At 44.5% G+C, this 24788-nt stretch overlaps 1 long non-coding RNA gene across 2 annotated transcripts in view; it reads left to right on the top strand.

Annotated features, from left to right (window-relative positions):
• The window catches only part of LOC138638034 (uncharacterized), a 73327-nt gene extending 49918 nt beyond the window's left edge, over nt 1–23409 (top strand). The window contains exons 2-3 of one of the 2 annotated variants that reach the window (XR_011312432.1): nt 7547–7650; nt 22604–23409. This is a non-coding gene — a long non-coding RNA (uncharacterized lncRNA). Of the gene's footprint in view, nt 1–7543; nt 7651–22603 lie in introns of both variants that reach the window. The other variant, XR_011312431.1, reaches the window with a different exon arrangement.
• Nucleotides 23410–24788: the final 1379 nt, after the last annotated feature.

The following is a 24788-nucleotide window of genomic DNA, read 5'->3' as shown; positions in this document are numbered from 1 at the left end:
TTGATTTAGTGCCTCCGGGCTGATAAAAAGTTCAAGAATATGCAATAAGTTCATACAGACAAGTCTCTGTAGGCACTGGGCTTAAACGTTGCAGACTGATAGCAATGACTATACTACATTTTCTGTTTAACTATATACGGCATAACATATATACAATTCACATTATGAGCTTTATAGTTGGTAATCTGCATACCTGGCCGGTAATTGACCCTGGGTACTACGCTGTGATCTACGTAATAGCGGTGTCTCTTCATGTGGTGTACTACTGTCTACTGCGGATGTAGTATCTGCCCGCTCTGCTAAAGATAATTCCACGACTATGGAGTTGGCAAGTCCACCGTGAATGGGATTACTCTGACCAGGAATCTGTTCTTCCTGGCCTGGAACCTCCTGTAGTACGGGGTCAGCCTCTTCCTGTCTTGGGACTTCTGGTATTGGGTTCGGTGTTGGGTAAAAGGCCACCATGGGAACCACTACTGCACCATGGTATGTTAGTAGGGTTTTGGGAAAGTCTCCTATACAGGTGTGATACACTTCCTCTTCTTTTTCCTTTACTGGTTGAACCTGTATGGGTTGAATAACTTCTGGTTCTGGCTGGACAACGTCTGGCTCTTTCAATGCTTCCGGACATAATTTAAGATTGTCTCTTGACACTAGTACAGATGTTAAGCCTCCGTTTTTGCTAATGAGACACATTTTAGGATTATCCACTCTTGTTGGTAAAACTGTGTAGGGTACGGCTTCCCACTGATTGTCCAGTTTATTGGTTCGACGATTTCTCTTGAGCACTTGGTCACCCGGTCTTAATGGGGTCGCTAGAGCATTCTGGTTGAAAGTTCGCTCTTGTCTTTCTCTAGTTTGCTGAAGGCTTCTTTCCACACTCTCTTGCACTTGGCGATACTGCTTTTGCCGTATGATATCCCAATTGGAGTCTTGAACTTCTGCGTCTGGTTTCAGAATTCCCATTTCTAGATCGATTGGTAATTGGCCGGGTCTTGCACGCATAAGGTAAGCTGGGGTGCAGTTGGTGGAGCTCACCGGGACATGATTATACAGATCCACCAAGTCAGGCAATTTCTCTGGCCATTGATTCCTTTCTGTCTCAGGTAAAGTCTTTAGTAGGTCTATTACAATATGGTTCATCTTCTCGCATAAGCCGTTTGTTTGTGGATGATAGGCCGTCGTCCGGATCTTTTTGCAACCATACATATTACAGAATTCTCTGAAGATCTCTGATTCAAAGGCTGTACCTTGGTCGGTGAGAACCTGTTCCGGATATCCATGGGGTCTACAAAAGTACGTTTGGAACGCTTTGGCTGCTGTTTTTGCTGTCAGATCTTTTACGGGTACTACTACCAAGAAACGTGAATAATGGTCCACGATGGTCAAGGCATAGACATAGCCGGACCGGCTTGGTGTCAACTTCACGTGGTCCATGGCTACAAGTTCAAGTGGTTGTTTGGTGATTATGGGCTGCAGTGGTGCTCTTTGGTTCTTTTGATCGTTTCTTCTGAGGTTGCACGGGCCACAATTTCTGCACCACTGTTCGATTGATTTTCTCATCCCGACCCAATAAAATCTTTCTCTTAGAAGTACTTCTAACTTTTTCCAACCGAAGTGACCAGCACCATTATGGTAAGCTTCGAGGACCATCTTCACATCTTGTTTAGGCACAATAATCTGCCAAACCAATTCATGTGTTTTCGGATTGGTGTATCTTCTACAGAGCTTCCCTTGATACAGGAACATTTTGCCTCTCTCTTTCCAGAGTTGATGCGTCTCTTCTGGGGCATCCTCATAGGGATATGCACTTTGCTCAGTCAACAGTTCCTTCACCAACTTCACAGCCGGATTGCTGTCTTGGGTGTCAGCCCATCTATGGTGTGCTAACGGATTAAAATTCACCTCTTGTTGTTTCTGATAGGTACTTGACTGATGATGTTTTGCCTTGGGACGATGGAAGGCTGGTAGTTCAATTTCTTCAAGCTCCCCCGTTTCTTCTTCTACATCTCTCAAGTGTGGCATCCGGGATAGGGCATCGGCATTTCCATTCTTGCGACCTGCTCGATACTTGATTATGAAGTTGTAATTAGATAACCGGGCTATCCATCGCTGTTCTAACGCACCTAATTTGGCTGTGTCCAGGTGGGTCAACGGATTGTTGTCAGTATAGACAATAAATTCTGCAGCGGCCAGATAGTGTTTGAAACGCTCCGTCACAGCCCAAACTACTTCCAGTAGTTCCAATTTGAAGGAGCTGTAATTTTCTGAATTTCTTTCAGTAGGCCGGAGCTTTCTACTTGCAAAGGCGATGACTTTCTCCCGACCTTCTTGCTTTTGTGACAGCACCGCTCCTAGTCCCACATTACTGGCATCGGTGTAGAGGATGAAAGGTTTATGGTAATCTGGGTATGCCAGAACCTCTTCTCCGGTTAGTGCCTTCTTTAGTTGTTCAAAGGAGTCTTCCCTTTCGTCGTTCCACTGAAAAGGAGGGTTTCGGTTTGAAGGTTTCTTCGTCTGCCCTACCAAGGTGTCTTGCAAGGGTGCTGCCAACTTGGTAAATCCTTTTATAAATCTGCGATAGTAACCCACCAATCCCAGGAATTGTCTCACTTCTTTTGCGCTGGTAGGTCTTGGCCAATCCCTTATGGCGCTTATTTTCTCGGGATCTGGTGCTACTCCCTCCGAACTCACGATGTGTCCCAGGTACTGTACCTTTGGCTTGAGAAGGTGACATTTGGATGGCTTGACTTTCATGCCATACCTGGATAAGGCTTCGAACACTTCTGCCAGGTCTATTAAGTGTTGTTCGTAAGTCTTTGAGTAGACGATCACATCATCTAGGTACAAGAGGACGGTCTCGAAGTTCTTGTGTCCGAGGCAGCATTCCATCAGCCGCTGGAAGGTACCGGATGCGTTGCAGAGTCCGAACGGCATGCGATTAAATTCACATAGACCCATTGGTGTGGTGAATGCCGTCTTTTCCTTATCTCTCTCAGCCACAGGGACTTGCCAATACCCACTTGTTAAGTCTAAGGTGGAAAAATAATTAGCAGATTTCAAAGCAGTTAAGGACTCTTCTATCCTAGGCAAGGGGTAGGCGTCTTTATGGGTGATGTTATTAATCTTCCGGTAGTCTACGCACATTCTCATGGTTCCGTCCTTTTTTTTGACAATCACTAGAGGGGCCGCCCAGGGGCTACAGCTGTCTCTTATTACCCCGGCCTGTTTCATTTCCCTCAGCATATCTTTTGCACATTGATAGTGAGCGGGCGGTATGGGTCTATATCTTTCTTTTATTGGGGGATGGTCACCTGTGGGGATTGTGTGTTCTACCCCTTCTATCCGTCCGAAGTCCAATGGGTGTTTACTGAAGACTTGTTCATATTCCGTCACTAGCCTATACACCCCTTGTTTTTGATGGGTAGGTGTTGAATTTATGCCCACGTGTAGCTGTTGGCACCAATCCTCCATTTCTCCATCTGAGCCATTGCCTTCCACCTGACAGGTTGGTTCTAAGGGCTCAATGGTTGTGATGGCATTGTTGTCAACAGTATATAGCTTTGCCATTGTAGCATACCTTGGCAAAGTGACCTCTTCCTCTCCACAGTTCAAAAGTCGTACCGGCACTCGTCCCCGGTGTACCTCGACTATCCCTCGTGCTGTGAGTATAGTGGGCCTGCTGTCGGTGTACACTGGTTCTATTAAGGCTTGATAATCTCGTCCCTTAGTACCAATGGCTGCTCTACACCATACCAGCATTTCTGTTTTTGGTGGGATTACAATAGACGTTGGATCACTTACCCTCACACTGCCGATTTCTCCACCTGCAACTTCTACCTGTTGCCTTAACATCAATACTTTTATTTCCCTCCGGAGAACTCTCTGCTGGCAGGATTGGGCAGTTTCAGCAATTTGCTGTAAGACAGAAATGACTTCGGAAAAGCAGTTCTCTAACACATTCATTCCTATCAATACAGTTGGTTCACAGTTCCGCCGGTCAACATCAACAACAATTATACCCTGTTTCTTCAGTTCTACTTTACCAATCTTTATGGTCATCTCCCTGAATCCTAGTTTCGGTACCAACTTACCATTACTGGCCCATATATCTAGTTCAACATCAGAGGGCCCTTTATCAATATCTGCATCAGCCCAGTACCTCTTATAAAGGATATACGGTATAGATGAAATCTGGGAACCTGTGTCCAGCAAAGCGTTGAGGGGAATTCCGTCCAGCACGATAGGGATAATGGGTCGTCCTCCGATGTACCTGTCGTGCCAGGGTGTTGGGCCTTGAAAGTTCATTCCTGCGAAGCGGCCCGCATTCCCAGGGGATTCCCGTTTAAATCACAATCTCGTGCAAAGTGGCCCGGCTGCTGGCAACGGCGGCAAATGGGCTGTCCATCCGGTTGGTAGCGGTCGCGGGGTCGTCCTCTCCATGTCGGGTATCTCCGGGGTCTCATCCATGGAACATCCTCTCTACAGTTTGCCAACTCCATCTTGTGTCCTCTCATCTCCTGCATGGTTTTAGCCATTGAAGCAACAACATCAGCTAAAGAGTCAAGCTTTTGTTGAAGAGCCTCATTAGTACTGGGCCCCAGGGGCTTAGCAATGGCCCCAGACATAGCTGATGTCACTGGCACTCCCTGTTGTTGAGGTGCCTCTGCCATGGGTTGCGCAGGATCCTGATCCCGAGGTGCCTCTGCCAGCTGGAGACGTATAGCGCTCTCCTTTAATTGGGCAAATGTCAATTCAGGGTTCTTAAAAACAAGCATGCTCACATGCCCCCGGTGAGAAGGGGTGTAGAGTCCCTCAATAAATTGATCTCTTAGCAGTTTATCCGCTCCGGTGTTAAAAATGGGTTCAGCCAGTGTAAGTGATTTAAGGGCTTCCTGCAGGTTTAAGGCAAAGTCTCTCACGCCCTCATTAGCTTTTTGTTTGCAACTAAAGAATCGTATTTTAGCTTTGCTGCTGGCCGTGGTTTCAAATGTAGCTTTTAATCCAGCAAATATGCGTTCAACAGTGCCTTTTAGATCAGCTGCCCATGCTGTGACTTCTCGCTTAGCATGGCCACTTAACTGCATCATCAGGAGACTAACACGCTGAACTTCACCCACAGGGAACATGTCAAAATGGGCCAGCATCTTTTCTCTGAAATCGTCAAGGGTATTAGGCTCACCTTCATACATTGGAAGCCATGGGCCACCCGAGGTATATGGCATCAGCACCGGCATGATGGGCGCCACTCCTTGCACCGCTGCGCTGCCGGACTCTCTATTGACACTCTGTCTTTCAGCTGCATTAGCGTTGCCGAGTGCTGCGGCGTCTCCGTGCTGCGACATACTGTGCCCCCTTAGTTAATCCGGACCCTTCCGGTCCTCCGCTTCCGTCGGGATAGTGTAGATTCGTTCCGCTGTGCAGCAGGATCGATTTTCCCCTTGCTCTGATGTCAGAGCGCTCAGCTTGGTGCCGCCCACAATGACACGCCCCCTGCTGCTCCCACCCACCGCGCTCTGTAATGGCGGATTCTGATGTTTTTCAGTTAGACTGGGGCTCAGGTGATGGCGTAGCTCAATTAACAGTCTCGTGCCTAACGGTTATGAAGTGATTACCTCAGGGGATGGCGGCCATCTTTACTCCATTATAACCAATGGGGAAAAGTCACTTTCAATAGTTTTCAATGGGGAATGGATTTTTCTTTAATAAAGTCAATTTTCAAGATTTTTCATCCCAGTTTTCACAGTTTTGGGCTCCAATCACGGCACACAATACCCGGTATACGGGCTGGCTAGATCCTGTTCGTGACGCCAATTGTGACGCCCAGGAGACCAGGATGCCCAGCACCGGACCAATGGAGTCTGTCTCTTGAGGGGGATGTCACGGGTGGCTTGACCCGGTGCTGTGGCCTCAGGCAATGCACAGTGTAAGGGGTATCATGAGGGGACAGGCACTTACTTGATCAGCAGCAGGTTCTCCCAGCGGTGACGATATCGATCCTAGATAGATGGCTATTGTCCAAATGAAAGACTGAGGCACTGAAACGTTTAACCAGTTTACTTTAACATAAAAGGATTTACAACCAGTCCTGTCACCGGAGTCTGTATGGGAACTCTGAGTTACTTTGACCCTGCCGGGGTCTTCGCCTCTTATTGTGCGCAATTTCTGTGTGGCCCTGCTGCTGTATGTGAACTGGCTGCCGGCCCAATCTGTCCCCTCCGGGTCCTGGTTCGACGGGCAACCCGAGTCCTTTTATCGGTTTACCCCCTCTGGGAGTACCGCTGAACTCTGTGTCTGTTGCTGCGTCCGGCCCTAGTGAAGCTGATATCACCTCACGTTTTTCCGGTTGCTGTATTATATATAATGAATACAGCCACGGATCCGGTATCCGTCTTTGCGCCTGTTCTGGGTAGTGATTAATGCTACCCGGTTCTCACAATGTCCTTTTTCTCTATCCCTCTTCTCCTCAGGCCGGTGATTTAGGCCTGGTAACAGTCACAGGGCTGTTAGAGATTCAACTGTATGACCTCTCACTATCAGCTCCTTGGCCCAACTGCCATTTCTTCTCTCAGACCAGAATGGATCAAGGGGAGTCTCTGGAGCTCCCCCTTCTGGCCGGAGGTGGTAGTGCAGTCTTGCTATTTTAGTATTTGTACTTACTGTCAGTAACTATTTTTGTGGCAAATACCCCTAGGGGTGCCACATTATAAATAATAAATAAACTACAATAGACAACAATCCATAAAATAAGTGAATCCATGTGAAATGGGATACCTCCATAAAATTAATTATCAGTGAACATTAAATATAACGTGTTGCGTGATTTTTCTTAAAATATCCTCAATAATCAATTATCAATCAGGTAAAAATCAGGTGTTCCACTCCCATACATTATGATCATAGGAAACTTACAAATATACAGGCATGTACTACGGAGGACAGAGAATGAACTTCAATCCAATATTGCAGCCAGCATGCAGCCAGCGAGTAAGGAAAGGGTGAATCAAACACCCGAAAACCCCGCCTCCATGGCTGAAAATTTTTCCCTCCAAATTCAGGTGACCGAGTCCCTTTAAGAATAAACAAAACAAACGCACAAGCACATCGTGGTAGCTCCCAGTGATTGTCGTTTATTATTTTATACATTACATAAATGTCAGTATCAAATGAGTCCGCTAATGCCATAACAACATCAAATTTTTAAAGAAAAATAAAAAAATAATAATTTTCCAAAACTATTTTTAAAAAACAAACAACCCTATGGGCAAAAAATACAGAAAAATATACAAACATTTTTTTTCCATATGTTCACAGCACAGGATGGGACACCTGAAACAGAAAAAGAACGAATGTTAATAACCCGTTAGTAATAACCAGTTAGTAATAACACATTCTTAAAAACCAATAAAGTCAGGGAAAGAATAAAATCATCATTGTATTTCACACAATTTCACATAATTTGATTATATTTAAAGTCTACATTGAGACCATGTGGCTTAAGGGTCTTAAGTCTCATTATCCACTCCATCTCTCTTCTTTTAAGTAGCTGAACACGGTCACCCCCTCTTCTTTGGGCAGGTATCATGTCAATGATACGGAACCGAAGCTCTTTCTCCGTGTGTGATTTTTCCACAAAGTGTTGGGAAACAGGTAAGTCCATGCGCTTCTTCCTTATGGTATGTCGGTGTTGATTTTATATATATATATATATATATATATATATATATATATATATATATATATATATATATATATATATACACACACACACTATGTTCCAAATTATTATGCAAATTAAATTTTTCTCTGATTTTCCTAAATGGTCGGTGCAAATGACAGTCAGTCTAATAAAAGTCATCACCTGTTAGAGTATACATTGAATTTCATTGAAGAAACCTCCCAATGATAACAGTATAATCTACAAAATGAATCAAAAGTCAAAATGCACTGTTCCAAATTATTAGGCACAGTAGAATTTCTAAACATTTGATATGTTTTAAAGAACTGAAAATGCTCATTTGTGGAATTTGCAGCATTAGGAGGTCACATTCACTGAACAAAAAAGCTGTTTAACTCCAAAACCTCCTAACAGGCCAAGTTACATGTTAACATAGGAACCCTTCTTTGACATCACCCTCCAAATTCTTGCATCCATTTAATTTTTGAGTATTTGGAGAGTTTCTGCTTTTATTTCTTTGCATAAAGTCAGAATAGCCTCCCAGAGCTGCTGTTTTGATGTGAACTGCCTCCCACCCTCATAGGTCTTTTGCCTGATGATACTCCAAAGGTTCTCTATAGGGTTGAGGTCAGGGGAAGACGGCCAATGGCCACACCATGAGTTTATCTCCTTTTATGCCCATAGCAGCCAATGACTCAGAGGTGTTCTTTGCAGCTTGAAGACGATTTTGCTCTTGAAGGCACATTTCTGCTTTTTACACATGGAAGAAAGTTGTCAGTCAGAAACTCTGTATACTTTGCAGAGGTCATTTTCACACCTTCTGGAACCTTAAAGGGCTCTACCAGCTGTTTCCCTATGGTTCTGGCCCAAAACATGACTCTTCCACCTCCTTGCTGATGTCGCAGCCTTCTTGGAACATGGCGGCCATCCACCATCCATTCAATACTCCATCCATCTGGACCATCCAGGGTTGCTCGACACTCATCAGTAAACAAGACTGTTTGAAAATTAGTCTTCATGTATGTCTGGGCCCACTGCAACTGTTTGCTTGTGAACACTGTTTAGGGGTGGCCAAATAGTAGGTTTATGCACCACAGCAAGCCTTTGAAGGATCCTACACCTTGAGGTTCCAGGGACTCCAGAGGCACCAGCAGCTTCAAATATCTGTTTGCTGGTTTCTAATGGCCTTTTAGCAGCTGCTCTCTTAATCCGATGAACTTGCCTGGCAGAAACCTTCCTCATTATGCCTTTATCAGCACGAACATGTCTGTGCTCAGATTCAGCCACAAATCTCTTAAGGGTATGTGCACACGTATAGAGCTCCTCTGCGGATTTTTCCGCAGCGGATTTGATAACTCCGCAGGGGAAAACCGCTGCGGCTTTTACTGCGGATTTATCGCGTTTTCTACTGCGGATTCCACTGCGTATTTACATCTGCAGTTTTTTATTGGAGCAGATGTAAAAACGCTGTGGATTCCGCACAAAGAATTGACATGCTGCGGAAAATAAAATGCTGTGTTTCCGCGCGTTTTTTTCTGCAGCATGGGCACAGCGTTTTTGGTTTCCCATAGGTTTACATTGTACTGTAAACTCAATGGAAACTGCTGCGGATCCGCAGCAAAATCCGCATCGTGTGCACATACCCTCACAGCATGATGATCACATTTAAGTTTTTGGGAAATATCTAATGTTTTCAACCCTTGACCAAGGCATTGCACTATTTGATGCTTTTTGGCAGCAGATAGATCTTTTTTATTTCCCATGTTATTTAAAAATGATGTTCCACATTATTAAGCAGGCCACAGTTTTCAAGTAGTTTTCCTTTAATTAGAATCACCTGGAAAACTAATTATCACATGTATTTAAGATTGATTTCAGTGAGCCATGAGAAACAATACCATCTATGAGTTTATTTGAAAAACAAAACAATTAAATCTTTGACACTTAAATCCAATTTGCATAATAATTTGGAACACCGCGTATACGCATATATTCATCACTGTCTCACCATCTAAATTGTATTGCCAGAGCTGGTGTTCTGGTGCTTTGTGTTACTTCTATTCACTGTAACAATGACTTGTTTGCAGCAGTGTCACTGGCTAAACATTATCCATTGATTGTATTGAGAGTGTGATGCTGGGGGTGGAGTGGAAGAGCTTTATGCAGAGCTATAAGGGAGGGTGCTCACTCTGCTGTCCTGTTGCTGAGCACAAATGCTGATGGGAAATGTAGCCAGAAGTTAAAGGGGTTGTCTATTACTAGGACAACCCCTTCTTAATCAAAATGTTTGGCTCCCATAAAATAATATTGCCTAATCTAATTTCCGGTGCTGACGCCGTTTCAGTGGTGTCGGCACTTGAAGTCACAGGGCTATATTGCGGTTGCTGTGACATGTTACCCCGGGGCCCAATCAGCACTGGCGTCACTGTCCCCACCTTTGTACAAATCAAACATGAAGTCCAGGCTGCAACTGATCTCAGACTTCCGGATTTACCAAGGTTTTCGTGCGGATTCCACCTGCGGTTTTACACCTGCGGATTCCTATTGAGCAGGGGTAAACTGCGGTGGAATCCGCACAAAGAATTGACATGCTAAGGAAAATAAACCGCTGCATTTCCACGTGCTTTTTTCTGCACCATGTGCACTGCCGATTTTCTTTTCCATAGATTTACATGGTACTGTACACCTCATGGAAAACTGCTGCGGATCCGCAGCAAAATCCGAAGCGTGTGCACATATGCTAAGACAGTGTCTGGATTGGATCAATGTTCTATACCAGTGGTGTTCCCATTACTAGGACATAAGGAACGCTAAAGTTTGGTTTCTTTTTTTTCAGCAGTTCTCTGATAATAAAGGTTAATATATACTATACTCTGACTTAGGCCAGTCTCACACGTCCAGATAATTCCGGTACCGGAATTATCCGTGTGTCCGTGTGCTTATGGAGCACATCAGTGTGCCGACTGAGGACCACACGGACCGTGCAGGAGACAGCGCTACAGTTAAGCGCTGTCCCCTGCATGCGGTGCTGAAGCCGGTATTCATCCCTTCTTCCCAGCAGCGTTCGCTGGAAAGAAGGAATGAATAATTTTTTTTTTCCCCCTTAAAAATAAAGTTTGTGCGTCCCCTCCCGCCTCCCATCCCCTGTGCGCCCACCTTTCTTGCCAGGAAATACTCACCGACACCCAGCTCCAGCGATGTCTCCTCTCAGCGCCGGCAGCAAGCCCTGTGTGAGCGGTCACGTGGTCCCGCTCATTACAGTGAGGAATATGCGCATATTCCTCACTTTAATGAGTGGGACCACGTGACCGCTCACACCGCACAGGCTGCAGCCGCTGAGAGGAGACATCGCTGGAGCTGGGTGTCGGTGAGTATTTCCTGGCAGGCGGGGGGGGGGAGGGGGGCACACAGGGGATGGGAGGCGGGAGGGGACGCACAAACTTTATTTTTAAGGGGAAAAAAAAAATTATTCATTCCTTCTTTCCAGCGAACGCTGCTGGGAAGAAGGGATGAATACCGGCTTCAGTATCACACGCGGGGGGGGGGACAGCGCTTACAGTAGCACTGTCTCCTGCACGGTACACGGACTGCACACGGACAGCATCCGTGTGCGGTACGTGTTTTACACGGACCCATTGACTTTAATGAGTCCGTGTAATATGTGCGCTCCCACGAACACTGACATGTCTCCGTGTTTTTCAAACGGCCACACGGTCCGTGAAAACACGCTGACATGTGCAGAGACACATTGATTTTAATGTGTCTACGTGAGTCAGTGTCTCCAGTACGTGAGGAAACTGTCACCTCACGTACCGGAGCCACTGACGTGTGAAACCGGCCTTATATGTGTGACATGCTATTGCTTTAAAAATACTTTTGTTCTGAAAAACAGCAGGACACCAACATGAAATACAACACTTTTGGCTGTCAGAATGCTGGGAGGCAAAAAGAAAAATAAAGCTCTGGAAACAATAGGGATCCTACATGTGAATGTGGTATAGAAAGCACTTCAAATTAGTCATCTCCTAATTTTAACGATTTTAAAAGGAATCTGTCACCACACTTGACTTATCTAAACTTTTAAAGGGAACCTGTCACCCCCAAAATCGAGGGTGAGGTAAGCCTACCAGCATCAGGGGCTTAGCTACAGCATTCTGTATTGCTGTAGATAAGCCCCCGTTGTATCCTAAAAGATGAGAAAAAGAGGTTAGATTATACTCACCCAGGGGCGGTTCCGGTCCGGTTCTGGTCCGATGGGCGTCGCGGTCCGGTCCGGGGCCTCCTATCTTCATCAGATGACGTCCTCTTCTGGTCTTCACATTGCGGCTCCGGTGCAGGCGTACTTTGTCTGTCCTGTTGAGGGCAGAGCAAAGTACTCCAGTGCGCAGGCGCTGGGCCTCTCTGACATTTCCCGGCGCCTGCGCACTGCATTACTTTGCTCTGCCCTCAACAGGGCAAAGTACGCCTGCACCGGAGCCGCAGCATAAAGACCAGAAGAGGACATCATCCTATGAAGATGGGAGGCCCCGGACCGGACCGTGATGCCCATCGGATCGGACCTCCTACCCAGGTGAGTATAATCTAACCTCTTTTTCTCATCTTTTAGGTTACATCGGGATCTTATCTACAGCATTACAGAATGCTGTAGATAAACCCCTAATGCCAGTGGGCTTAGCTCACCGTTAATTTTGGGGGTGACAGGTTCCCTTTATTATGGACATGCAGGCTATAGACTGCTGAAAAATGTCCTACCTGTATGTCTCATATCAAATGCCTTGTTGTGGATAAATCATAGTAACATAGTAACATAGTTAGTAAGGCCGAAAAAATACATTTGTCCATCCAGTTCAGCCTATATTCCATCATAATAAGTCCCCAGATCTACGTCCTTCTACAGAGCCTAATAATTGTATGATACAATATTGTTCTGCTCCAGGAAGACATCCAGGCCTCTCTTGAACCCCTCGACTGAGTTCGCCATCACCACCTCCTCAGGCAAGCAATTCCAGATTCTCACCGCCCTAACAGTAAAGAATCCTCTTCTATGTTGGTGGAAAAACCTTCTATCCTCCAGACACAAAGAATTCCCCCTTGTGCCCGTCACCTTCCTTGGTATAAACAGATCCTCAGCGAGATATTTGTATTGTCTCCTTATATACTTATACATGGTTATTAGATCGCCCCTCAGTCGTCTTTTTTCTAGACTAAATAATCCTAATTTCGCTAATCTATCTGGGTATTGTAGTTCTCCCATCCCCTTTATTAATTTTGTTGCCCTCCTTTGTACACTCTCTAGTTCCATTATATCCTTCCTGAGCACCGGTGCCCAAAACTGGGCACAGTACTCCATGTGCGGTCTAACTAGGGATTTGTACAGAGGCAGTATAACGCTCTCATCATATGTATCCAGACCTCTTTTAATGCACCCCATGATCCTGTTTGCCTTGGCAGCTGCTGCCTGGCACTGGCTGCTCCAGGTAAGTTTATCATTAACTAGGATCCCCAAGTCCTTCTCCCTGTCAGATTTACCCAGTGGTTTCCCGTTCAGTGTGTAATGGTGATATTGATTCTTTCTTCCCATGTGTATAACCTTACATTTATCATTGTTAAACCTCATCTGCCACCTTTCAGCCCAAGTTTCCAACTTATCCAGATCCATCTGCAGCAGAATACTATCTTCTCTTGTATTAACTGCTTTACATAGTTTTGTATCATCTGCAAATATCGATATTTTATTGTGTAAACCTTCTACCAGATCATTAATGAATATGTTGAAGAGAACAGGTCTCAATACCGACCCCTGCGGTACCCCACTGGTCACAGCGACCCAGTTAGAGACTATACCATTTATAACCACCCTCTGCTTTCTATCACTAAGCCAGTTACTAACCCATTTACACACATTTTCCCCCAGACCAAGCATTCTCATTTTGTGTACCAACCTCTTGTGCGGCACTGTATCAAACGCTTTGGAAAAATCGAGATATACCTCGTCCAATGACTCACTGTGGTCCAGCCTATAGCTTACCTCTTCATAAAAACTGATTAGATTGGTTTGACAGGAGCGATTTCTCATAAACCCATGCTGATATGGAGTTAAACAGTTATTCTCTCTCATTGAGATAATCCAGAATAACATCCTTCAGAAACCCTTCAAATATTTTACCAACAATAGAGGTTAGAGTTACTGGCCTATAATTTCCAGGTTCACTTTTAGAGCCCTTTTTGAATATTGGCACCACATTTGCTATGCGCCAGTCCTGCGGAACAGACCCCGTCACTATAGAGTCCCTAAAAATAAGAAATAATGGTTTATCTATTACATTACTTAGTTCTCTTAGTACTCGTGGGTGTATGCCATCCGGACCAGGAGATTTATCTATTTTGATTTAATTTAGCCGGTTTCGCACCTCTTCTTGGGTTAGATTGGTGACCCTTAATATAGGGTTTTCATTGTTTCTTGGGATTTCACCTAGCATTTCATTTTCCACCGTGAATACCGTGGAGAAGAAGGTGTTTAATATGTTAGCTTTTTCCTCGTCATCTACAACCATACTTTCCTCACAATTTTTTAAAGTGCCTACATTTTCAGTTTTTATTCTTTTACTATTGATATAGTTGAAGAACATCTTTTATCATTTTCTATAAATTACCTCAGGGTGCTGCCTTGAAGATAACTCTACCTCTAGAGATTATTCTACATAGAATTGGTCATTACCAGTGTGATGTGTAATGGTTACCAGTGTGATGTGTAATGGCTGCTCTCCTGATCTCACTGCAGAACTGTGTGACTATAAGGGCTCATACTCACATGCGAGAAACTCGGATGAGTCTCGCACATCAATACCCGGCACTGCACCCGGCACTCAGGAGCGGAGTGTGCGGCTGCATGTACAGTCATGGACAAAAATTTTGAGAATGAGACAAATATTAATTTTTCCAAAGTCTACTGCTTCATTTTTTCTAATGGCAATTTGCATATACTCCTGAATGTCAGTGATCAGCTTAACAGCAATTACTGTACTTGCAAAGTCAATATTTGCCCAGAAAATGAACTTTAACCCCCAAAACACATTTCAACATCATTGCAGTCCTGCCTTAAAAGGAGCAGCTAACATAGTTTTAGTGATTGATCCATTAACACAGGTGTGGGTGTTGATGAGGACAGGGCTGGCGATCAATCAGTCATGATTAAGTAAAGGTACCTTCACACTGAACGATATCGCTAGCGATCCGTGACGTTGCAGCGTCCTGGCTAGCGATATCGTTCAGTTTGACGGGCAGCAGCGATCTGGATCCTGCTGTGCCATCGTTGGTCGGAGCAGAAAGTCCAGAACTTTATTTTGTCGCTGGACTCCCACAGACATCGCTGAATCGGTGTGTGTGACGCCGATTCAGCGATGTCTTCACTGGTAACCAGGGTAAACATCGGGTTACTAAGCGCAGGGCCGCGCTTAGTAACCCGATGTTTACCCTGGTTTCCAGTGTAAACGTAAAAAAAACAAACACTACATACTTACATTCCGGTGTCTGTCCTCCGGCGCTGTGCTTCTCTGCACTGATGTTTACCCTGGTTACCCGGGGACCGGCATCGTTAGTCGCTGGAGAGCTGTCTGTGTGACAGCTCTCCAGCGACCACACAGCAACGCTGCAGCGATCGGGATCGTTGTCTAGATCGCTGCAGCGTCGCTAAATGTGACGGTACCTTAACAAGGACTGTGAAGGAACAAATTATGAAAGATTCTCCATTTTGTGCTAGATTCTCTATTTTGTGCTTTGACTCCATTTTGTTGTTGGTTAAAGATAAATTCTGTTATTTACTTAGGTAGAAGGTTACAGCTGCCGTGAAGTAACTCTGTCCTGTTTCTCACGAAGATAACATTTTGTTATTCAACTAGGCTATGGTTCATAATTGGTATAAAGACCTTGAGTGTTCTAACTCGAGCCGAGCCAGATAAGAGACTCGTGGGTGTATCGCTATATAAGACTGAGGCATCTGTTAATATGTTTTTTATGCCAAAAAGACACGACCATATCTGTAGTTTCCATTTTTCCTGTATCCTCATGGGTTAAGTTTTTCCTGCATTCTTATAGGTTAAGAACTGTGAGCGTGTTCTTATGCTGATTGGTTGAAGTATAATTTCTATGACTATGAAAACTCATACACAATAAATGGGGGCCAGAGATCTGCTCGATCCCCCATACAGAGACATGAGTCTCCGTCTGGTCATTTTCAGTTGCCGGCAACACCCTGTAGATTAATTGGAAAATCACTGAGTCAACCGTGAAGGATCACTTTAGATCCTCCCTCAACAGCTTGGCGCCCGAAACGTGGGGCCCCAAACAGGAACACCTCTGCCCCCCGGAGGACAACAAGACAAACGACCCTCGGAGCGGACACAGGCACTGGAAAATTGGGACTGATCATCCCCCACAACAACCACGGTAAGTTGGCAGTTATACTGTCCAGACTGACCGTTTGGTGTGGTTTTCCTGTGTTTGTGCTGCAAAGAGGATCTGAGGTTGTCCCTGATGGTGGGGTGATTTTTGGGTGGAATCATATAGAGGTCTAGTTCCGTTGGGAGCCCAGTGCTCGAACCATACCTCATAAGGGACGGACACCCCGGATTGACCAGTGATGTAATTCTCTTTATAGTCCAAAATATCCTGAATTCCTGTTCATTGTTAGAATCAGGTGTGGTGAGGCGATCGAAGATTGGGTAGGATACGTAACTCAGGTATATATTGATATACAGTAAATATATCCATAGGTATCCGGAGGGAAAGTCACAGACGCCCTCCTCCTTTCACTGAGTACCGCGTTTTTGGGTTGTCCTAGTGGGGGACAGAGAGACCCAGTGGAACAAACCGTAAAGGCCTCTCGGTATTGTGCACAACTAAGTAAGGATATTTAGCTCTAAAGGAGAATCATGTTTCCATAGAAGTAAGAGAAGACTGTTAATTTGTGTGATGAATCTGATATTGTTAGCCCAAAGATGGGGAAAATATTCTCAATCATTGGTTTTTCTAAGGTGTTCTGGCATGTGAATTGTGTGATGAAGGTTTTGTAGAAATTAATTAACTCTGAGAACTGCTGTATTCCGTTTCTGTGTGAAATTTCCAAGATGGGAGGGGTCAAACATCTGCACTATTGCTTTCTTTTGTGTTGAGGAATGCTGTGATATTCTTATCTGTTCTGTGTCTCTGGTGTGGAGGGGGCACATAGCTGCGTTCTCTCTGAATTTTCTATCCTTGTGTAGTATGTGCTGGGAGATCTGTGTTTTGTTTGAAGCAATAGTACAATATTGTATTGAAGTAGAAAGAAATATTGTAAGTTTAAGGTAAAATATTGTGCCTAGTTTTAGAAGGAAACTTGTAAGAGATTGTTTGGTTATCCGTGTAATTGAAAGATTGGTAAAAGATTCACCGGCTTCAAGTTGAGTGGTTGATATATAGCAAATTAAGGATTAACAGAGGAAGTGAGTTCTGATTGTCTCTGTTATTGCTACGTTGAAAAAGGAAAGCTGTCTACTCCTATGATAAAGTCCTGATGTTTTGTGGTGCAGGAAGGTATTGAGAAAGCGATTGAGAATAATGTGTCAGAAAGACAAACAATTAAAAATGATGATCTGGAACAGGGGGTCTCCCTGCTAGATGATAAGGTCCCTCCCCAGGAAATCAAGCCTCTTCTCCCGACTGTAAGCTCTGTGCCCCTTAACCCCAAAGCTCCAATATATCCTGGGTTGCCAAAACTCAGTGCGCCCCCACCCTATGATCCTGCCGGGTGGATTTGTGATGTATGCAGAGTTACTAATTCTCAGTGGAGACAGGTCTGTTACAATTGTGAAGCAAGAAGACCCGGAGTTGTAGCCCCCACCTTTCCCTTGCTAAACGCTGACGGCACTTATTATCAGCCACCGCCAGCACCAGTCCCTGCTATGCCTAGTATTGCTAGTGGTTATGAGTATCCACCCCCTCCTACTTTAGTTTCCCGATTCAGAAACATCCCCCATGGCCTTCTATAATAATAATAATAATAATTTTTTTTATTTATATAGCGCCAACATTTTCTGCAGCGCTTTACAAATTATAGAGGGGACTTGCACAGACAATAGACATTACAGCATAACAGAAATACAGTTCAAAACAGATACCAGGAGGAATGAGGGCCCTGCTCGCAAGCTTACAAACTATGAGGAAAAGGGGAGACACGAGAGGTGGATGGTAACAAATGCTATAGTTATTCGGACCAGCCATAGTGTAAGGCTCGGGTGTTCATGTAAAGCTGCATGAACCAGTTAACTGCCTAAGTATGTAACAGTACAGACACAGAGGGCTAATAACTGCATAAAGTGAATGAGAACATTCATTTTTTTTTTTAAATAGGCCACACAGGGATCGTTACGTTAATGCATTGAGGGGGTAGGCCAGTCTGAACAAATGAGTTTTTAGGGCACGCTTAAAACTGTGGGGATTGGGGATTAATCGTATTAACCTAGGTAGTGCATTCCAAAGAATCGGCTCAGCATGTGTAAAGTCTTGGAGACAGGAGTGGGAGGTTCTGATTATTGAGGATGCTAACCTGAGGTCATTAGCGGAGCGGAGGGCACGGGTAGGGTGGTAGACTGAGACCAGGGAGGAGATGTAGGGTGGTGCTGAGCCATGGAGTGCTTTGTGGATGAGGGTAGTAGTTTTGTACTGGATTCTGGAGTGGATGGGTAGCCAGTGTAGTGACTGGCACAAGGTAGAGGCATCGGTGTAACGGTTGGTGAGGAATATGATCCTGGCAGCAGCATTCAGGTCAGATTGGAGCGGGGAGAGTTTGGTAAGAGGGAGGCCGATTAGTAGAGAGTTACAATAGTCCAGACGAGAATGAATAAGTGAAACAGTAAGAGTTTTTGCAGAGTCGAAAGTAAGGAAAGAGCGAATTCTAGAAATGTTTTTGAGATGCAGATAGCATTCTATAGACAAATAGCAGCGAATCGAGAGATTTATTCCACTCCCCGGAGAGATCTGTTACACTTACTCCATGTGAAGGCTGGAGAGGGGTATTTTCCAATTATTGAGGGTGGCATAATGTATAATGTGAACGGGGGAACCTATGAGAGTGATGTTGATTTCTGTAATGCTTTAAAGGTTTGGGCACAAGATAGACTAGCGGACCAAGCTACCTCCCTCACAGATGTCACACAGGACAAGGGGGAGACTGCCGAGAAGTTCTATGGGTGTCTTATGGTAGTATTTAAAGATTTGGGGTTTTCACTGTATAATAAAGCCCATTCACACCTTTTTGTGGCAGCTTTGATGTCCGGCCTTAAATCTGAATTGAAAGAGGCAATAATGTCAGTTAGACCTGACATCGAGAATTACATTCCAGACGATGCATTAAAAGTAATTAAAAGTTTTCAGAAGAATTTAGCACGTTCTGCATCAACTGGGAAATCAAAGGTTAAAACTGTAGCTGCAGTAGCTGCAGCGATTTCTGCTCCAATCTCAGCCCCCCCCCCCCACACACACAGCTGCAAGGACGCAGCTCCATTCCTTATCAGTGGCCCACCAGACTCCAGCTCCTGCCCTCCTCCCACCTTACACAAATCCAGTCCCATACTCCAATATCCATTTTAACCCTATGTCTGGGAATCTCCAAGCCCTGCCATGTCAATTCTCAGATCAAGAGCTTGTTTTAATTAGAGTAGATGGCAGACCCAATAAATATACTCTCACAATACCCATCCCTGTGGGATCTTTCCCTGAAGTTACTGCTCAATTCATAATCTCTCCCTCATGTCCGGTAAATTTACTGAGGGCAGATTTATTATCACAGTTCCGCTCCAGAATACAATTCCAAGATGATGGTCAAATGGTATTTACGTTATATAACCCCTATGCAGATGAACATAATGAGATCAGTATCTTACACGTCCTTTCCACGGTTATGATGGCCCTGATAGGCCCAGATCCACCCCCAATAATGCCTGTAGAACCAGTAAAAGTGTTTCTCAAACCTGGTGCCCCTTTTCCCAAAGTCCATCAGTACCCTTTGAAACATGATCAGGAGTGGGGCCCAAGGGTTAAATACAAACGTTATTCGATAATGGTGCCCTGGTACCCTGTGTTTCCCCATGTAACACGCCCTTGCTTCCCGTTAAGAAAAAGACCCCACCCGGCCAACCCCCTGTGTACCGGCTGGTACAAGACCTACGGGCAGTTAATGCAGCTACTGTTCTAGAAACTCCGGTGGTGTCTAATCCACATATTCTTGTCCCAGATACCTCAGGATGCTGCTTGGTTCACAGTCATCGACCTTGCCAATGCCTTCTTCAGCATTTCATTACACCCAGATTGCCAGTTTCTGTTTGCATTCACTCATCAGGGACGACAATTGACGTGGACAGTTATGCCACAAGGGGCCCAAAACAGTCCCAATCAGTTTGCAAAAATATGGGCGAGTGTCTTTTACCCTGGCAGTTAGAATATCCTTATGTCACGCTGTTTGTGTGTGGGTAATCTTTTGTTGTGTGCACGAACAGAGCAGGAAGCCATTGTTGCCACTGTTAGCCTCCTCAAGTATCTGGCAGATCTGAACTGTCGGGTTCCGGCCTCGAAACTTCAGTTCTGCCTTGGTCAAGTGATATTTTTGGGTCACTGTCTCCTTCAGGGTGTCAAGACACCTCACAGAAGAAAGAAAACTAGCCGTCAGCTCCCTTCCTTTCCCAAAAGATGAGACTGAACTCCAGCATTTTCTTGGACTATGTACTTATTGTCGTCAGTGGATACCGGACGCATGCCGCATAATGCAACCTCTCTACAAGGCCCTGAAAGATGGTTCAAGATATGCTGCTGATTTTGGCAGACTCCACACAGGATACGCCGTTACTACGGAAGATACTGTATTGCCCGGAGCTGCACTCCCTCCCTCCCTGTCAGCACAAGAGGCAGAACTTCAGGCTCTGTCCACTGCATGTACTTTGGCCAAAGACAGGCGGGCTAATATATACACGGACTCACAGTATGCATTTGGTATTGCTCATGATTTCGGAGCCCTATGGGCCAATCGAGGGTTTGTTACTACTACTAATCAAATTACCTACCCAGGTGTCCATTATCAAAGTTAAGGAGCACGGTCCTAGGAACAGTCCACAGACTGTTGGTAACACCTTTGCGGATATGCAAGCAAAAGCTGCTGCTCTCCTACCTGTTGAACTAACCATACCAACTATGGTGACCACACGCTCTCAGCGTAAACAGTTACAAGAAACACTGACTCTACAGGAACCTGATGATCCACGACAGACTGAGGTTTTCTGCCGAACCCCGCGAGACCGCTTAATGACGATGCAGAGAATATCTCCAAAGGAAGAGGTGAAGCAGTGGAAGGCTGATGGAGCACGTATGGACATGGTCTCTGGAAAAAGGACCAACTTGTGTGTCTCCCTAAGCGGATGTACCCTGCTATTGCCACGTGGGCACATGGGCCCACACATAGAGGGGAAAAAAAAAAAAACAGGCCCTAGCCCTGGTACAAAAATTCTACTGAGCTCCAGGTATTTCTACAGTCCTGACAGCACTCAACCGTGCATGTAATATCTGTCAGACCTGCAATCCCGTTCAACTTCAACGTGTACATGACTGCAAAGACCACCGCAAAGAAACTGGTGATGGAAGTTATATGCAGATATGGGTTTCCAGAAGTCGTCGAAAGTGACCAAGGCCCGGCCTTTTCTTCTCATGTGTATCAGGAGGTTCTGACAATGCTTGGATCCACTGTAGCCCTCCATACTCCGTACCATCCACAATCTAGTGGGAAAGTTAAGAGGCTGAATGGCACACTGAAGGGACAATTGAACAAAATGATGCAGGAGACTACGGCTCCATGGCCAGGCTCTTACACATTCGTATTACTCCTATTGCAAAACATGGCCTGTCCCCATATGAGATATTGTTTGGTGCTAGGTTCTCAGTTGCAAATTTTCAGTCTCAGTAGTTGTCAGAAGAAACTGACCGTGCTGTTCAATATGTTAGCAAGATTTTTACTAAGCTGAATAACACCTATGTTTTAGTTTATTCTTCCCTTCCAGATTAAGCAGAAACCGACACTTGTCACAATTTGAAGCCTGGTGGTTTTTGTGGTCGTGAAAAAGCTATGTCAGAAAACACGGACTAGAACCCTTGTATGACGGTCCCTACCAAGTCCTCCTCATTACTCCTTTGTCAGTAAAGCTGGAAGGAAGGCCGACATGGATCCACGTATCGCACTGCAAGCTGGTCAAACAGACTAGTAGCAAATAAGGGGACATAATGTTTTAGTTTTTCGTATTTCCATATAATAATATTGGTAACCGCATGGGATAGCCTAAATTCTCCAACATCCTTGAATAATACGTTTGTACAATATCATGAAACATTAGTAGTACAGATGGGTATAGCCAATAAAATTGTCAGTTCTATTTTCATTTACCCTATGATTACACAAATGTGGGATAAATTGCTTAGGGCCACAGATTATCCAGGTGATCAAATTTGGGATATATTGGATATACTTAATACTACTGTTGTTGTCCAAAACCAACTTATCATAGTCAATAATCAATATACTGTAGTACTGGACTACTTAACAGCAGCACAGGGTGGTATGTGTCAGATTATTGGACCCGCTTTCTGTTATTATACAGATTCCAATAGTACTTTAAAGTTAAAGTTAGAAGACATTCAAAGACTCAGAGATTAATATGATAAAGACAATGACCATAATAGGGACAGTTGGTGGGCAGACACCTTCTCCTTTCTTAATCCAGCCAATTGGTTTGAGGGACTTGGGGGCTGGATAGCTGGAATCATGCAAAGTTTATTACACATCGCTGCCTTTATCCTTGTCATGTATGTAATACTAAAACTTGTTCTTTGGTGTATTTCTGTATGTATTAGGAAATTCTGCACTAAGACAACTAATGATGAAACCAAAAGCGTTGCCACCCCTGCTCTTCTCTACACCGATTTCACAAAGTTACCTGATGAAGAGGTTGAAGCCAAGCGTATGGCTATCTTCAAAAGATTCCCACCACCGTCATCAATAATTGTTATTCGTAGATTCTAGTATACATGGGGGACGGGTACGCCACAACAGCCATGGCTGGTAACATGGCACCAGTCATGTGAAGACCAGTACCCCTCGAGCTTATAGCTTGGGATAGTACCTCTGATGCTGGACATTAATTAACAAAATTTATCTAGGGGGGAATGTGAAGGAACAAATTATGAAAGATTCTCCATTTTGTGCTAGATTCTCCATTTTGTGCTTTGACTCCATTTTGTTGTTGGTTAAAGATAAATTCTGTTATTTACTTAGGTAGAAGGTTACAGCTGCCGTGAAGTAACTCTGTCCTGTTTCTCACGAAGATAACATTTTGTTATTCAACTAGGCTATGGTTCATAATTGGTATAAAGACCTTGAGTGTTCTAACTCGAGCCGAGCCAGATAAGAGACTCGTGGGTGTATTGCTATACAAGACTGAGGCATCTGTTAATATGTTTTTTATGCCAAAAAGACACGACCATATCTGTAGTTTCCATTTTTCCTGTATCCTCATGGGTTAAGTTTTTCCTGCATTCTTATAGGTTAAGAACTGTGAGCGTGTTCTTACGCTGATTGGTTGAAGTATAATTTCTATGACTATGAAAACTCATACACAATAAACGGGGGCCAGAGATCTGCTCAATCCCCCATACAGAGACATGAGTCTCCGTCTGGTCATTTTCAGTTGCCGGCAACACCCTGTAGATTAATTTGAAAATCACTGAGTCAACCATGAAGGATCACTTTAGATCCTCCCTCAACAGCACATCACTGGACACTTTAAAAGGAGGCTGGTGCTTGGTATCATTGTTTCTCTTCAGTTAACCATGGTTATCTCTAAAGAAACACGTGCAGCCATCATTGCACTGCACAAAAATGGCCTTAACAGGGAAGAGTATCGCAGCTACAAAGATTGCACCTCAGTCAACAATCTATCGCATCATCAAGAACTTCAACTTGACAGCTTCCATTGTTGTCAAAAAGGCTCCAGGGCGTCCAAGAAAAACCAGCAAGCGCCAGGACCGTATCTTAAAATTTTCAGCTGCGGGATCGGACTACCAGCAGGGCCGAGCTTGCTCAGGAATGGCAGCAGGCTGGTGTGACCGCTTCTTCACGTACTGTGAGGCGGAGACTCTTTGATCAAGGCCTGGTTTCAAGGAGGGCAGCAAAGAAGCCACTTCTCTCCAGAAAAAACATCAGGGACCGACTGATATTCTGCAAAAGGTACAGGGAGTGGACTGCTGAGGACTGGGGCAAAGTAATTTTCTCTGATGAATCCCCTTTTCAATTGTTTGGGACATCTGGAAAACAGCTTATTCGGAGAAGAAGAGGTGAGCGATACCACCAGTCTTGTCTCATGCCAACTGTAAAGCATCCTGAAACTATTCGTGTGGGGTTGCTTCTCAGCCAAGGGAATCGGCTCACTCACAGTCTTGCCTAAAAACACAGCCATGAATAAAGAATGGTACCAGAATGTCCTCCAAGAGCAACTCCTCCCAACCGTCCAAGAGCAGTTTGGTGCCCAACAATGCCTTTTCCAGCATGATGGAGCACCTTGCCATAAAGCAAAGGTGATCACTAAATGGCTCATGGAACAAAACATAGAGATTTTGGGTCCATGGCCTGGAAACTCCCCAGATCTTAATCCCATTGAGAACTTGTGGTCAATCATCAAGAGACGGGTGGACAAACAAAAACCAACAAATTCTGGCAAAATGCAAGCATTGATTATGCAAGAATAGACTGCTATCAGTCAGGATTTGGTCCAGAAGTTGATTGAGAACATGCCAGGGAGAATTGCAGAGGTCTTGAAGAAGAAGGGTCAACACTGCAAATATTGACTTGCTGCATTAACTCATTCTAACTGTCAATATAACCTATTGGTACTCATAATATGATTGCAATTATATTTCTGTATGTGATATAAACATCAGACAAACACTAATAAAAACCAGAGGGCAGCAGATCATGTGAAAATATAATTTTGGTGTCATTCTCAAAACTTTTGGCCATGACTGTATTGCTATGCGGCCGCAC

This window comes from Ranitomeya imitator, chromosome 5 (genome assembly GCF_032444005.1).
Source record: "Ranitomeya imitator isolate aRanImi1 chromosome 5, aRanImi1.pri, whole genome shotgun sequence".
Taxonomy (NCBI): domain Eukaryota; kingdom Metazoa; phylum Chordata; class Amphibia; order Anura; family Dendrobatidae; genus Ranitomeya; species Ranitomeya imitator.
The sequence above is the reverse complement of the archived record's forward strand: the minus strand, read 5'-3'. Positions and strand labels throughout refer to the sequence as shown.